This window comes from Octopus sinensis, linkage group LG12 (genome assembly GCF_006345805.1).
Source record: "Octopus sinensis linkage group LG12, ASM634580v1, whole genome shotgun sequence".
Taxonomy (NCBI): domain Eukaryota; kingdom Metazoa; phylum Mollusca; class Cephalopoda; order Octopoda; family Octopodidae; genus Octopus; species Octopus sinensis.
In genome coordinates, this window is record NC_043008.1 from 55,823,977 (window position 1) to 55,841,519 (window position 17,543).

Here is a 17,543-nt window from a genome sequence, read left to right on the forward strand (position 1 = left end):
CTGCTTGTATATATCATATATATCATATATATTATATATCCATACATACACTCACTCATATGATATTCATTCATAACATATATTAACACATATATACACACACACACACTCATTTACATGATATATATACACATATATATCAATATATAACAATATTACACAAATACACGCCACACAAGCAATCACACATATATCCATATATATACACACACTCATTTACATATATATGTATATACACATATATATCAATATATAAAAACAATATTACACAAATACACACCACACAAGCACTCACATATATATCCATATATACACTCATATACCATTCATTCATACATATATTAGCGCATATATACACACACTCATTTATGTATATATAAATATATTTATATATGTAAATGAAGATCGGTGATCGTCATGGAGCTAGGAGTTATCCAGATGACTCCACTTAATATTCTTCTACAAGACACTGTAATAATTCGCCATAGAACGACGAGGTAAGAAAGAAAACTTCTTGTTTCTATGTTTTTCCATTCGTAATATCATTGCTTATTGCTAACATCATCACTGATAAGGATAATTATGAAGAAGAACCGAAATGCAGGAATATGAAGAGGAAGAGAGACAAAACAGAGGCTTCCAAAATGGGAATAATTATTCCAAGATTTCTCCATCATCGTCTCCTCCTTCGTTTGCTTCTTTCATCTCTCTCCTGTCCAAAAATCCAAAATTCTACCTTGGTTTTGGTGTCTGTGTGGCACGACGACAAGCTGGCCAGAAACTGAGGGACTCGTCTGTAACGATCCACTCTAGATAAACTGTAACCCAATTTATGTCCACTTCCTGGAAAACACAAAATCTGCGTGTGTATATATGTTTGTGTGTTTATGTGTGTGTGTGTGTATGTCTGTGTGAGTATGTATAAGGCGATGCCCCAGCATGGCCGCAGTCCAGTGACTAAACGTATTTGTCATTTTATGTCTGTCTTTTTATCTATCAGTCTATGTATGTGTGTGTATGTATGTATGTATGTATGTAGGTAGGTAGGTATATATGTATGTATTTATGTACGTATTTATGTACGTACGTATATATGTATGTATGTATGTATGTATGTATGTACGTACGTATATATGTATGTATGTATGTATGTATGTATGTATTATGTATGTATGTACGTACGTATATATGTATGTATGTATGTACGTACGTACGTATGTATGTATGTACGTACGTATATATGTATGTACGTACGTAGGTAGGTATATATGTATGTATTTATGTACGCATGTATGTATATATATGTATGTAGTACGTACGTATATATATGTATGTATGTACGTACGTATATATGTATGTATGTATGTATGTACGTACCTATATATGTATGTATGTACGTACGTACGTATGTATGTATCCGTTTGTGTATCTTATTTAACGGTGTGTGTGTGTGTCTGTATGTATATATTATTTTTTTATATGTGCATACACATATATGTATGTGTTTTATATATATAAACATACATACACAACAGACTCCGTATGTAATCAATCTATAGACTTTAATACGTTTCTAAGTCTTGTAATTGTGTTTTAAGATTTCTTCAATTATCCATTCTTTCGCTTTGTTTAATCTTCATGTTGAAGGAACGAATTCTTCAATCAAGTGCTGGAATCGATGTAATCGACTTACCCTTTCTTCTAAAATTGGTGGTCTTGTGCCAAAGATTTGAAGCCATTCATAGACTGTTCTGTGATGTCTTCCTCATTTGTGCCCGTGACAAATAAAAAATTATTATTATTATTATTATTGGTTAACATTAACCTTATTATTATTATTATTATTATTATTATTATTATTATTATTATTATTATTATTGTTGTTGTTGTTATTATAAATCACGATCCGAGGTGTGTCGCTGGTGGGTTTCAAATTTTGCTCGTACGTATATATGTGTGTGTGTATATATGTATTATGTAAAAGGTGGTATGTATAAGGCGGTGCTCCAGTATGGCCGCAGTCCGGTGACTGAAACCCACTCAAACATTGTATGTATGTGTGTATGTATGTATGTATGTATGTGTGTATGTATGTATGTATGTGTATGTGTGTATGTATGAATGTATGTGTGTATGTATGAATGTATGTATGTGTGTATGTATGAATGTATGTATGTATGTGTGTGTGTGTATGTATGAATGTATGTGTGTATGTATGTGTGTATGTATGAATGTATGTATGTGTGTATGTATGAATGTATGTATGTATGTATGTGTGTGTGTGTGTGTGTATGTATGTATGTATGTAGTATGTATGTAGATCTATGTAATGTCTGCATGTTTGTATGTATATTTGAGTATATATGTATTGTCTGCTAATGATCACAATTATATATGTATATAAAAGAGAAAAACAAAAAATATTTCCCATTAATTGCAAGCACTCAAGAGTGTATAACATATTCTTCTTTTATATTGTCTGATAAAGCTGATTACAGCCAAAGTTGTGTTTGTGTTGCTGAGGAGGTGTAAGAAATGTGTCTTGCTTTTGTCTTTCACTCTTGTCTTTCCAAATCTTGTCTCTTTAACAGTAACAACAACACTAATAATAACAACAACAACAATAATAATAATCACAATAATAATCATGATGACCAAATCATTTGTAATAAATTCTCTTTGTGTCCATTAAACACGCATAAACATATATGCGTATAAATGGATGTCTTCAAAATTATAATTTTGGTAGAATTTGTTTTATAACACACATTTTGATATCATATAATATATACACATAGACACAGGCTTTACACGCGCACCTCCCCACCACACATAAATATGTGTTATGTTTGCTAGTACATGGACACATGGACATATATACATAACATATATGTATGTATGTTAAAATATTAATATTCCTTATAGCACACACACCTCAGAACACTACACACTTACTCCAGCGTGGCCTTGGCAGCAATGGCTAAAACAAACAAATCACAGAATTTCTACATATACATACATAGCCTATATTATATATGTATATATATATATATATACATGCATACATAGTTATGTATATGTATGTTCCATTAAGACTAATATTTGTGTAGCCTATTACACACACACAACTTACAAAAATAATTCATTAACATATATGTTCCATTAAGATTTTATTCGTTGCAGCACACTTTGGTATTAAACACATATGTTTTATGAGAATTTTAATATTCTTTTTTACCACTTACAAGGACACAATTTTCCGTGACACACACATACACACACCACCACCACCACCACCAGCACATCATATATATTTCCTCAGTTTATATACACACAAAAAGCTGGATACATATATTGCCAATTCATCATCTGATGTATTTCACACACACACAGGAATAACAAAGGCACGTATGATGTGTATGAGTGCGGCTATGTTAGATTACAATATACGTATATTTCCATTTAATTAGTTACATTTGAAAATTCATTTTTGGGATACAACCTACATCAGTGAATTTGGTGTATTTGTATCAGTGTAACATTACATACACCATGTATATCCGTTTATCAGCAGCGGCTCAGGTGTTCTGATAATGGACACACACACACACACATACATATATACATACATGTTTGTGTTGTGTGTGTATGTGTATGTATAGAAATCAATATATTGCTATCATGTATAAGCGTTGGAAATGAAAGTATGTTGAAAATTGTGTTTTTGGCGATATATATACATATATATATATTTATTTGAGAACATATTCTTTGCGGAAAATAGCGATTTGACATCTATATCTAGCATGTTGACCGTCCACTTTTAGTGGTCAGTCCTTTAAATTTTGTATGTAAAACTATTTTAATCTTCGGATTTTTTTAATATCAATTTCTACCCTTATTAAATTATATATATATATATATTATATATATATATATATATATATATACGTTTTGTATCGAATTATGAAATATGTTCTATGATCAACATCATCATCATCATTGATGTTTTCTTTTTCTTCACTCCATCTCTCCTTATTTCTATCTAACCCCGTCATCATCATTCTTCTCTCTGATTTGAGAGTATTATGCTGAAGACGGACGTGCGGTTTTTTTTCTTCATTTCTTTTTTTGTCACACTATCTATGTCATCTTCACTTTTATTTCTGCTCTTCACTTCGTCGTCCCTTTAATTATTCCTCTCTAATTATTACCATTTCATCATCGTTGCTGATAATGATGATGATGATCATCATCATCACTGCCACCACCACCACCACCACCATCACCGCCTTCTTCATCATCGTCATCGTTGTCATCATCATCATCCCTACTTGAAATGGTCTCATGTATTCGAAATAATTTATTTGAACATGAGTTTTTCTTTCTCTCTCTTTTTACCAGTCATGTACATATTTTATTTTAACACTTGGACTTTAGTAGCAGGCGAAGGATGTGTGTGTGTGTGTGTACACTTTCGAGGAACACATTTCGAGTTTGCTTGGCATTCGCGCCGGATCTTTGACTAGAGGTTACTTCCCCCCGTTCGTGCCTTTCCACCGCATGCACCACCACCACCAGTTTAGGATGACCCTTTTCAGGTCATCCTAGACTGCTCATCCCCTTCTGATTAAACCATTAAGAACCCCCCACCTCCTTACATCGCTCTTTATCTCATCTCTCTCTCTATGTCCTCTCTGCACATCCGTAATCTCCATCTTTCTTCCTACCCTTCTTTTTTTATCTCTCTCTCTCTCACTTTGTTTCACTGTACATGCCTATCTGTCTATCCCTATTTTCACATCAGCCTCTTTGTCTGACAATCACAGACAAGACAGCTGACAGTCCCCCTCTGTCTTCCTGTCACATGTCTGTTCTTCATCTCTTTATCATTGTCTGTCTTTCTCTACGCCTTGTACTACGAATGTTTGTATTCAGGCAACCACATCTCTAAACCTTCCTCGTATAAATGTCAGTTATACATCCGTATCTTCATTTCTATATATACCTAAAAGTTGTCAATATATATATCGCCTTATGAATACTCTAAATATGTCATTTACTGTTCGTTTTTCCCCCCACCCCACTCTCTGTCTTCTTAGATGTCTTGTCTGTGTGTCTGTGTGTAACCAGTTTTGTCTTTATCTTACCTCACTAATTTATGTAGTTTTCAAAGTATTTCTATGTATTCATTTTTTCATCTGTTGGAATATAATTCTCACACTCACTCACTCATATATATATATATATATATTATATATATATATATATATATATATATATATACATACATACATATATACATATAACATATATATACACAGATACACACGCATAATATGTATATATCTACACGTTCACAGACATGTGTATGTATACACACACACACACACACACACACACACACACATATATATATATATATATATATATATATACATATATATATATACATATATATATGTCTAGAGTCTTAGGTATGGTATACAACTTTTTTCTCAGTATATATATATATATATATATATATATATATATATATACATAGACACACGCATATATATATTATATATATATATATATATAAACATACACGCCTAAACTAATTATATTTACTCGTTGTGTCAGTTAACTTATTGACAAACTACAATTAACACAGAGTACCATTTGATTACATGCACACACAGTTCAGTGTAATTGCTTACACGCACACGCACACACACACACACGCAGAACAGACAGCGATTGGTTAAAACGGTTAACGCCTCTCACACACAGTCTTCATATCCTGACAGGAAAAAAAAATCCCAAATCGTTTTCACTTTCACCCTGTCGAACTCCGACTGTTGTTGATTAGCCCCCAGGTCAACCCTGGTCGAACAGACTCACAACCAAAGGCGTTCCAGTAACGATCATCTAATTTTTTCCCCCCGTAGTATAGAATGTGGTACCACAGTTTCCATTGTGTTCGGTTCTTTTAAAAGCATTCGGAGTAATTCGAAAGAGATTTGCTTGTTATGATTGTTTCTAGCAGGATTAAGGCGTCGAGCTGGTAGAATCGTTAAGGACGTCGGGCAAAATGCTTATCGGCATTTCTTCTACCTCTTTTGGGTTCTGCGTTCAGATTCCGCTGAGATCGACTTTGACTTACATTCCTTTCGGGGTCGATGAACTTAGGTACCAGTTGTACACTGGGGTTGATGTAATCCACAGCCCCTACCCCACAAAATTCCAGGTCTTGTGTCTACGGTAGAAAGGATTATGTCTCCCTGGCTAGCAACCACGTTGAATCGTTCTCGGGAGCATAGTTAGCATGGACGGGGTCAAGAGATTTTGTGTATTAGGGATCCCAAGACACAATTTTCGGCGATGCGACACTATTAGTTTAATGTAAAGACGCGGTAACGATTCTGCCTCGCCTTGCTGTTAATTATACTAATAATAGTTAAAAACGAGAATAATAAAACCCGTGGAACTTCCATTCGATTGCTTTACATAGAAATATTCGACTGAATATTAACAAAATAACGTTTGAAAACCAAAGATTATCCTCTCTCTGTTTATGGTCAGTTTTGAAAAAATATTCCCTGTAAACTACAATTGTTGTAAATAATTAGGAAAGAAGGACCTCCTTCGGTCACGACTGACCATGGGATTGCACCTTAGAAAATTACCCCCCGAGGCCCAAGTCCGAGCAAGGTTGTTTATGGAAGACCAGCAGTCGCCCATGCATACCAGACTCGTCTCTCCACGCCACTGATGTTATCCAAGGGAAAGGCAAAGGTTGATACAGATTGGCACCAGTGACGTCGCAACTCATTTCTACAGCTGAGTGAACTGGAGCAACGTGAAATAAAGTGTCTTGCTCAAGAACAGAACACACAGCCCAGTCCGGGAATCAACTCTCACCTCATGATTTGTGAGCCCGATGCGCTAACCACTGAGCCACTAAATAATAGAACTACTAAAAGCCACGTTAATCATCGATACTATTTATTATAACACTACTATCACAGACAATACTATTTAACAATACCAACTATTATCGTTCCGAACAGCTACAATAGTAATCAATATTATTACAGCCTCTAATAACCATTATAATCTCTAATACCTGCATTCCGTCCGTCTTTACGTTCTTAGTTCAAACTCTGCCGAGGTCGGCATTGCCTTTCATCCATCCTTTCGAGGTCCATAAAATAAGTACCAGTTGAGTGCTGGGGGTCGATGTAATCGACTTACCCCTCTCCCAAATTGCTGGCCTTGTACCAGAGTTTGAAATCAATATTTACTACTACAGTCATAGATAACACCATTAAGTACACCAACGCCAACTATTATAACTACTAAATACTATTTATAATCATTATAATCGCCAATACTATTATAATTAACTTCATAGACACTGATAATCACTCTAGTCACCATTCCCTTTAATAACTAGCAATTAATATGACCACCAATATTTACGATGGTCACGAATAACCACTTCAGTTACCCTGTCACCGTAGCTGTCAATATTAACCAACTCAGTGGTTCCCAACCATTTCTTATCTATGGACCCCTTTGATTACCGTTTTATTTTGGTGGGCCCCTTTAGCCTCTCAACTTTAAAAACTAGTTTTGTGGATATTTCTTTCAAAATCCCAACTTTGTTTTTCCAACGTTAACTTGTGTAGGTTAAACTGTGTAAAATCTTAGAGAAAGAAACCCAGCTGTTTCTTCTAATAAATACATCTAAATCAAAGTTTTTTTCATGTGTGGCAAGAAGCTTGCTTCCCAACCACATGGTTCCGGGTTCAGTCCCACTGCATGGTACTTTGGACAAGTGTACTTCTACAATAGTCTCGGTCCGACCAAACACTTGTGAGTGGATTTGGTAGACGGAAACTGAAAGAAGCCCGTCGTATATGTATATATATTCATGTGTGTATGTGTATCTCTGTCTGCCCCCCCCCAATCATTTGACAACCGATGTTAGTGTGTTTACGTCCCCGTAAATTAGCGATTCGGCAAAAGAGACCGATAGTATAAGTACTAGGCTTACAAAGAATAAGTCCTGGGGTCGGTTTCTTCGACTAAAACTTTTTAAGGCGGTGCCCCAGCATGGTCGCAGTCAAATGGTTGAAACAAGTATAAAAAAATTACTATGGACTCCCAAAAATCTTAGGTGGACTCCGGTTGATCCCAGGTGTCATATAGACCCGGTTAAACTAACTGAACATGCCCAAATTATCATACTGCACTTTTGTAAGATCCATCATTTCTTGCCCTAAAAATGCAGTGTGGTCCTTAGCTGGGCGGAAGCATAGTATAACTGGGAAGCTGGATCTGTGGACCGGGTCTCGCCGTTTGGTCTACAACCTGCTCAACACTGGTCTGCTAGATCAGGGTTGGTTTAGGATTACACAACAACTGCTACTTTGCGTATCATAGGTCTGCTGGATCAGGGCTGACGTGGGGTTATACGACGATGGCTACCTGTACGTCAGAGAACTGCTGGATTAGGGACTGATCTACAGCTGCACTCCAACAACTATCTGTATGCTTGCTTATGGATTGACCTAGGGCTACAGAATTCCAACAACTGTAGCCATCGCTACTAACTAATAAAGAACCACCATAAACGAGCAAACGGGGGAGCCGCTACAACGTTGCTCGAAATAGCAGCCAAATTTCTCAAATCACACACTACCATCTAAAAAAAAAAAGCATCTTTGAAAATGTGGTTGTAGATATACTGTGTTTGAAAGAAATGTGTGATGGTCATAGTTGGAATGTCTTTGCACCGCTCTATTCGATCGGAGCTGCCCAGGCGGTAAAAACAATAACTATAGCCGTTAATTAGACTGAGATCTGTTATAGGCCCAAGGATTCATTAAGCTGGAGTTCGCCTTGGTTTCCATACTTTACAAGTGACTAAAAATTACAATGCTCTCCCTAACTCTGAACGGAACGCAGGTCCGTCTCAGGTTTATTTCGCTCAAGAACACAACACCTAGTCCGGGATTCGAAACTACGATCTCATCTTACAATCATGAATATAGCACTGTAACCACTAGGCCACTTAATACTCAAATCAGCAATTTGAGAAAACTTTTGTTGCTATGTACCTATGTTATGTGAACGTGTTTTTTTAATGACACTTCATTTTATAAACTTATTGCGTTTTGCGTGGGTCAGCAGATAACATAATTAGGGTTGGGCCGTGGTGATGGTCGATTTTCTGGAACCTTTGATTCCAGATCCATTCCGGATTACTGATTTTTCCGAACCAGGGGTAGTCAGTCACCTTGGTCAACAAACACTAAATTAAAAAAATATTTAATTTACTTCAGTAATTTAAATGAAATACAGGTATCTGTATCAATGGTACAAGTTTATTTTATTTATACTTGGTATTGAGCAACGAACACTAGTAAAACTAGTCTGGTGGCCGCAGTAATCTGAGGTTCCTGTTTTGAAAATTAGTTTGGGATGATCCTCTTTCTCTCTTTTTACTTGTTTCAGTCATTTTGACTGCGGCCATGCTGGTGCACCGCCTTTAATCGAGCAACTCGACCCCGGGACTTATTCTTTTGTAAGCCCAGTACTTATTCTATCGGTCTCTTTTGCTAAACCGCTAAGTGACGGGGACATAAACACACCAGCATCAGTTGTCAAGCAATGCTAGGGGGACAAACACAGACACACAAACATACACGCACACATATATATATATACATATATACGACGGGCTTCTTTCAGTTTCCATCTACCAAATCCACTCACAAGACTTTGGTTGGCCCGAGGCTATTGTAGAAGACACATGCCCAAGGTGTCACGCAGTGGGACTGAACCCGGAACCATGTGGTTGGTAAACAAGCTACTTACCACACAGCCACTCCTGCGATCCGTGTCCAGAAAATTGGTGTTGTAGCTGTATGTATTTAATACCCTCCCCAAACACACACACACACACACACACACACACAAGTAAAATGAAATGCACACAGGCGTAGATGTGGGGTAAGATGCTTGCTTCCCAACGATGTAGTTTTGGGTTCTGTCCCACTGCGTGGCACCTTGGGCAAGAATCTTCTGCTATAAACTTAGGTCGACCAATGCCTTGTGTAAGTGGATTTGGTAAATGGAAACTGAAAGAAGCCTGTCGTATATAAATATATACATATGTGTGTGAGTATCTGTCTTCCACCACCGCTTGACAACCGGTGTTGGTGTGTTTACATCCCCGTAACAGCGGTTCGGCAAAAGAGGCCGATAGAATAAGTACCAGGTTTAAAAAAAGAAAAAAAAAAAAAAGAATATGTATTAGGGTCGATTCGATCCTTCATGGCGGTATCCCAGCATGGCTGCAGTCTAATGACCGAAACAAGTAAAAGATACACACACACGCGCGCGCACGTGCGAGAGAGTAAAAGTAAAACTATGAAAAAAATTAAGGTAGTGTTTTGAGAAACGAAAAGATCAACCGTGTGCCCCACCATAATTTTGCTTAATATCAATCATTGATAAGATATTTGAGTTGCTTAACTCCTTTGATTTCTGAGATATCAGAGTGGAGATTCAAGCATTCACTGAAAGAAAAACCGACTGAGTGACACTGTGATATCTTATTTTACTGTTCGTTGCGTATACGAGGTGCTATCAAAAAGTTCCCGGGCGAGTTATGCTTAATTAAAAAAAACAAACAACTTATTTACCTAATATTTCACGTCATCTTCTTTAAAATAATCACCTTGCGCAGCAGTACACCAGTTGCAGCGTTACTGCCATTTTTTCGAATCGGCCTGGAAGTCGTTTTTCTGTTTAGCGAGTCGAGGACCTTCTGCAATTCACTGATAATCTTGACAACGGTGTTAAAACGGCAACCATTGAGCTCCATTTTTATCGTGGGGGAAGAGATGGAAGTCCACAGGTGCTAAATCTGGCGAATAGGACAGATGTTTTTTTAAAATTTTTACGAGAAACTCACGAGTGAAGAGAACTCAGTGACAGGGTGCATTGTCATCGTGAAGAATCCAGTTCTTCGCGCTACTTTCAAACGCTTCAAGACGTCGCAGTAGAACTCTCGATGGACGGTACGATTGGCTCCAGGGGTCGAATTCTCGATGCACAGTACTGCGGATGTCGAACTGCGGCTCCGTCGTGCCTTCTTTGGTCTTAGAGATGCCCGTAAGCTTGCCCCAGCATGCTCAATGTCTCTGGAGCAGAATTCCCAAGTTTAGCGCAAAATTTCACGTTGGCTCTTTGTTCCAATTTCCTGTCCATGACAAAAATCGCTGACTACAGCATATACGTGATCCACAAATTTCACAACTTGTAAAGTAAGCACAGCGTTGTCACTCGCCACACTAACTCATAAAGGTCACTGCTAGCTCTCACTGCGGACGCAACCGTGTGCTGCCATCTGCTGGCGCGCTACAGAACTAGTCTGGGAACTTTTTGATACCACCTTGTATTGAATGTGTTTTTATCTTTATCTTTTATTTTACTCGTTTCAATCATTAGACTACGGCCATGCTTGAATTTTTAGTTGAATGACTAAGCTTGGTACTTAGTCTATCGTCCACTTTTATCAAAGTGCTAAGTTACGGTGTCTCAGACACACCAACACCCTTTGTCAAGTGGTGGTGGGGTGACAAACAGACAAAGACACACACACACATAGCTATATGAACATATAACACTATATATATATATATATATATATATATATATACACATGCACATAGCTACACACATATGTATACGACAGGCGTCTTTCAATTTCCGTCTACCAAATCCACTCACAAGGCTTTGGTCGGCACGAGGCTATAGAAGAAACTTGCCCAAGGTGCCACGCAGTGGGACTAAACACGGAACCATGTGGTTGTTAAGCAAGCTTCTTATTACGCAGTCATCTGCGCCTTTCTTTAAAGACTTTAAATATCTTTTGAAAACCATATTAAAGAAGAATTGTCTTATGGTCTTTATTTATCAAACACTAGCAGTATTGCCCGGCGTTGCTCGGGTTTGTAAGGGAAATAACTATATAAGCATTTTTAGAGATGTAAAGTATAATAGCCATCTCAATATGGCTAACCACAAAGGGGGGTGTTACTGTAGCTTTTTACGTTCTGAGATTTAATAATACATTTTTAGAGAGTTACTTCCCTTATATAATAGCAAAAAAATGCATTAAAAATGGGAAAAAATGATGGTAAAATTTTTTTTTAATCGTAGACTCATCGTAGACGCGCGCTAATACCCAGATTTTGGTTACACTGCACCGCAAAATGTGGGAGTAGTTAGGAATCTAAATCGAAGGAGACAAACAGCACACAACTTCACTTTTATATATAAAGATTATATGGAAAAATGATTTTCGTGGCATGGATCTTCTCATGTTCCTTTGCGTTGTAGCCAATCGGTTTTCTTACCTCTTCGTAGCTACCCACGTCACGCTTGGGTATAAAAGCGCAGTAAGTGCAGGGCTAATGAAGGGACCAACACGTAGAAGTGTTCTCCAATCTTTCGTTGATTTAAACGTCATTGGCCTTGCTCTCTCACATTATGCGTCTTGTACAAATGTTCGTTATTTCATTGTTTTAGCTTTGCTCCGTGTGTATAAGTCTCTTCAATTAACACACACACACGCCATACCGTATTTACTCGTGTATAAGTCACATCTGTAATTTAGTGGTAAATCTTGGCACAGATGTTTATAATTTCCTTGTTTTAGCTTTGCTCCTTGTGTATAAGTCGCACATCAGTTTTCTTTTTCATTCAGTTAAAATCAAGTATAAGATGGTGCCTCTTATGTAAGAATAAATATGGTACATGTATGTATGTAATCCAAATAAGACAGAGTCTAGCGCATCTTTAATGGCCAGTTACAACTGTTGAACGCAAAAAGTTCCATACGAAAAGTTCCATATGAGTGGATTTAACTACTAGGGTGGTACTTCATCAAACTTGCATCAAAGGTGTTCTCTTAAGACAGTCTTCGTCTGTCAAGCGTTGTGTATAATGTGTGTGCGTGTATGTGTGTGCTTGTGGTATAAGAAAACCGCTCCGAGGACAGTGTTTCTCGTAAAAATTTACCGTGGTAAGTAGCTTGTTTACCAACCACATGGTTCCGGGTTCAGTCCCACTGCGTGGCACCTTGGGTAAGTGTCTTCTACTATAGCCTCGGGCCGACCAAAGCCTTGTGAGTGGATTTGGTAGACGGAAACTGAAAGAAGCCTGTCGTATATATGTATATAATATATTATATATATATATATATATATAGATATATATATATATGTGTGTGTGTGTGTGTATGTGTTTTGTGTGTTCGGGTTTGTCCCCCTAGCTTTGCTGACAACCGATGCTGGTGTGGTTTATGTCCCCGTAAATTAGCGGTTCGGGCAAAGAGACCGATAAAATAAGTACTGGGCTTACAAAAGAATAAGTCCTGGGGTCGATTTGCTCGATTAAAGGCGGTGCTTCAGCATGGCCGCAGTCAAATGACTGAAACAAGTAAAAAGAGTAAAAAAAAAAAAGAGAGTATCAGAGCACTGCACACTTCATGTAGAGTTTTTTTAATACAAACGTCCGTATCGCCTATTATACACTGACACTGATGATAACAGGGTTTGTTTCTTTGGTAAGATTTTAGTGTTTTGTATTATAAAAAAAATACGGAACTTTTGTGTAGTTGTTTAAGCCCCTCGTCAGATCTGATCGAGTACCCCTCTGATCAAAGACATTTCAACCGTGACCATTCCATTTCTATTGCTAGATACTGTGAGTCTAGAATCACATTGATTATCAAAATGTATCGTTCGTTCTTTACCTAAGATGGTAGGATCTGCTTTGAGGGAGATTCTTGGCTGCTATTTCTAGTAGATTGAGCAACTGCGTAGAAGGTTCCCCTACCTGACATGGTGCCGCCGTCGTCGTTGCTGTTGACGATATGGTCACGGGTTATATAGTCAGACAGGAAGTGAAGTAGAAAAGAATCTTTACTCTTTCTTTCTTTCCTTCCTTCTTCTCTTTCTTTGTTTCTTTCTTTCTTTTTCTTTCTTTGTTTCTTTCTCTTTCTTTCTTTCTCTTTCTTTCTCTGTCTCTTTCTCTCTCTCTCTCTCTCTTTCTTTCTTTTTTGATTTTAAAATATATGCAGTTTATCTTTTACTCGTTTCATTCATTAGTCTGCGGCCATGCTGGGCACCGCCTTAAAGAATTTCAGTCGAACGAATCGACAATACTTGTAAATTTTAAAGCCTAGTGCTTATTCCATCGTTTTCTTTTTACCAAACCGCTAAGACATGGGGACGTAAGCACACCAGCAACGGTTGCCAAGCGGTGGTGGTAAGCGCACACTCACTCACACACACACACACACACACACACACGATGGGCTTCTTTCAGTTTCCGGCTACCAAATCCACTCACAAGGTTATAGTAGAAGACTTGCCCAAGGTGCCACGCAGCGGGACTGAACACCGAACCGTGTAGTTGGGAAGCCAGTTTCTTACCACACAGCCACCTGTAAAACCTATGCAGGAGTAAAAGACTACTTTTTTACTTGTTTCTCTCATTGGACCTCGCCCATGCTACAGCACTGCCTTCATGGTTGTTTTGTCAATCAAATCGACCTTTGTACTTTCATTATAAGCTTGGAACTTATTCTATCTATTTTTTTTAGGACGCAAAAATTCATCGCCAGTTGCCATAAGCAGTGAGAGAGTATTACAAAACAACACACAAACTCATACATATATATGACAGGCTTCCACACAGTTTCCGGCCCCTAAATTTACTCGCAAAGCATTGGCCAACCCGTGGCTAAAGCAGAAAACACTTGCCCAAGGTGCTGCGCAGTGAGCCGGAACTTGTAACCACGTTTCTGTGAACTTCTTAACCGCACAGATGGCGAGCTGGCAGAAACGTTAGCACGCCGGGCGAAATGCTTAGTGGTATTTCGTCTGCCGCTACGCTCTGAGTTCAAATTCCGCCGAGGTCGACTTTGCCTTTCATCCTTTCGGGGTCGATTAAATAAGTACCAGTTACGCACTGGGGTCGATGTAATCGACTTAATCCGTTTGTCTGTCCTTGTTTGTCCTCTCTGTGTTTAGCCCCTTGTGGGTAGTAAAGAAATAGATATTAATGCTCTCTCTGTCTGTACATACACACACATACATACACAGGCAGGCATACATACATCCATCCATCTTTGTTGGAAACCGGCTCCGTCCTCAGTGGAAGATTTATAATAATTAAAAGATAGAAGAGACAGCCATACACAGAACATCTGTATTATGTCCGGGTTTTGTTTATGTTGTCTCTTTACATCCGGTAACCGAGTAGTTTACGCAAATAGAGATCGATAAAATAAATAGCAGACTGGGTAATCGATATGATCGATTTAAAAAAAATGATAATAAAAATTTGAAAGTGGTGCCCCAGTATGGCCGCTGTGGATGTGCGAACATCAAAATGAATACTTGATACTCGTAGTAGAATCTCTGAATTATCAAAATCTAACATATATAATCCTTTGTATTATAAGCATAAGGCCTGAAATTTGGATGGGGTGGGAGTAGGGGCTAGGCGATTACATGGGCCCCAGTGTGCAGCTGAACTGATCCTTATTTGATCGACCTTTTCAACGCGAGAGGATAAAAGGCAAAGTCACTCTCGGCTATATTTGAGCTCAGAACGTGAAGACGAGCGTTGTAACATACACAATACAATCCTTTCTACGAAATGCACAAGGCCTGAAATTTGGTGGGAGGAGACTGGTCGATTACATCGACCCCAGTGTTTCATTGGTACTTAATTTATCGATCCCTAAAGAATTTGCAGCATATTACGAGGTCAGGGTACTTGATTCCACGCAAAAAAAAATCCAAGTTTTTTTTTTTTTTTTTGCTTAGTGAAAATCGTGCGGGTGTTACACGAAAAATTTACCAAGAATGAAAGGCAAAGTCGACCTCGGTGGAATTTGAACTCAGAATGTAGCGGCGGGCGAAATGCCGCTAAGCATTTTGCCCAGCGCGCTAACGATTCTTCCAACTCGCCGCCTTACACAATATAATGAACGAACAAACCCAAAAATTAAAATGAACTGACATTATCCATGCAGTTAGGAATTAAAAATTCCCTCTAGTGGAAGAATGGGTGTGATTAAAATAAACCAAAATGTGTAATACAATATGTGGATCGAAATTTTTGGAAAATAAGACAGTTTTTTTCTTCTATTTTTTTTTCGGAAATTAAACCATCTTTGAGGAGTGGTATAAGGTTAAAAAATAAGGGAGGTAACTCCAATATCAGCTCCCACCTTTAGGACCCCCCACAAAGGTTGCGGTTAGGAGTGGATCCTCTCTCTGTGCGTGTGTGTGAAGATGGTTTATAATATTATTCATCATCAATCACGCGCCTCTCAATCCCCAAGCGTTGCTCATCTTTATAACATGGTTGGGGGCATGACATTTTGACGAATCGCTTCCCCGTCTACGTATTATGCCTTTCCTATATATATATATACTTTATTTAAAGCAGCAGAAAATTTTTGCTAGCAAAAACTGTCCGATGAACGGCAACGAGAAACTCAGAGTAACAGGTTTTGTTGAATTTTCTGCTGCTTTAAATAAAGCATATTACTCTACCACTGGTATTTGAGTACTCTTTTTCCCACCTTGTTTCACATTTATGTGTTTACTCGGGTATATATCTATATATATATATATATATTATATATATATATATATATATATATATATAAAATACATACAACTTATAAGTAAGGGCGAGTAAATTATATGTGGAAATTGACGATTTAATAGTCTGTTATCAGCATATTGGCATTGAAATAATTTTCTTTAGCTCTTACTTATAAGTTGTTTATAATTTTAACCGTAAAGGTATTTTAATATGCTGCCACATTTTCTGATGGAATTTTTTTCTGTAGAAAAAAAACTTCATCCTATATTAGTAGTATCTATCTATATATATATTATGAATTGGGAATTCAGTGTAATGGTGTGTTCTCAGAGAGTAGGTTATGAAATTAAGCTGAAATATTCTGTGTAGATTGCGACAGTTTGAGTTTCACGTTTTACCGATTTTTCAGCAATCAATTTATTGGTAGGTAGATTTAGGAAGGCAGGAAGGAAAAAAACAGAAAACCCCGTGAACGAGGAGGAAATACCTGTGGGAAGCAGTTTAGAATGATATTTCATCCTCCACCCCCTTCTCTCTCTCTCTGTGACTGTGTTTCTTTCTCTCTCTCTGTGACTCTTTCTCTCCTTTCCATGATAACTTGATTTGTACGCGTATGTCTCTCTCTCCTCTCTTCTCTCTCTCTATATATATATATATATATATATATATATATATATATATATATATATAGTATATATATTATATGTATGTACACATTTATCCTTGATATTCTGTGTACTTGTCTGTCTATGTATCTACTTGTCTCATTCTGTGTGTGTGTAAGTATGTATGCATGTATGTAGTATCTCTCTTCTCTCTCTCTCTCTTCCACACACACACACACACACACT

General features: G+C 37.5%; 1 protein-coding gene across 20 annotated transcripts in view; it reads left to right on the top strand.

Moving 5' to 3' along the window:
- Window positions 1-321: 321 nt before the first annotated feature.
- The window catches only part of LOC115218076 (unconventional myosin-IXAa), a 446,542-nt gene continuing 429,320 nt past the window's right edge, over window positions 322-17,543 (top strand). For 9 of the 20 annotated variants that reach the window (XM_036507996.1, XM_036508003.1, XM_036508002.1 and 6 more), the window contains exon 1: window positions 323-497. The gene's annotated coding sequence lies outside the window, so the exon portion shown is untranslated. Of the gene's footprint in view, window positions 498-17,543 lie in introns of all 20 variants that reach the window. The other 11 variants (XM_036508007.1, XM_036508010.1, XM_036508011.1 and 8 more) reach the window with 2 other exon arrangements.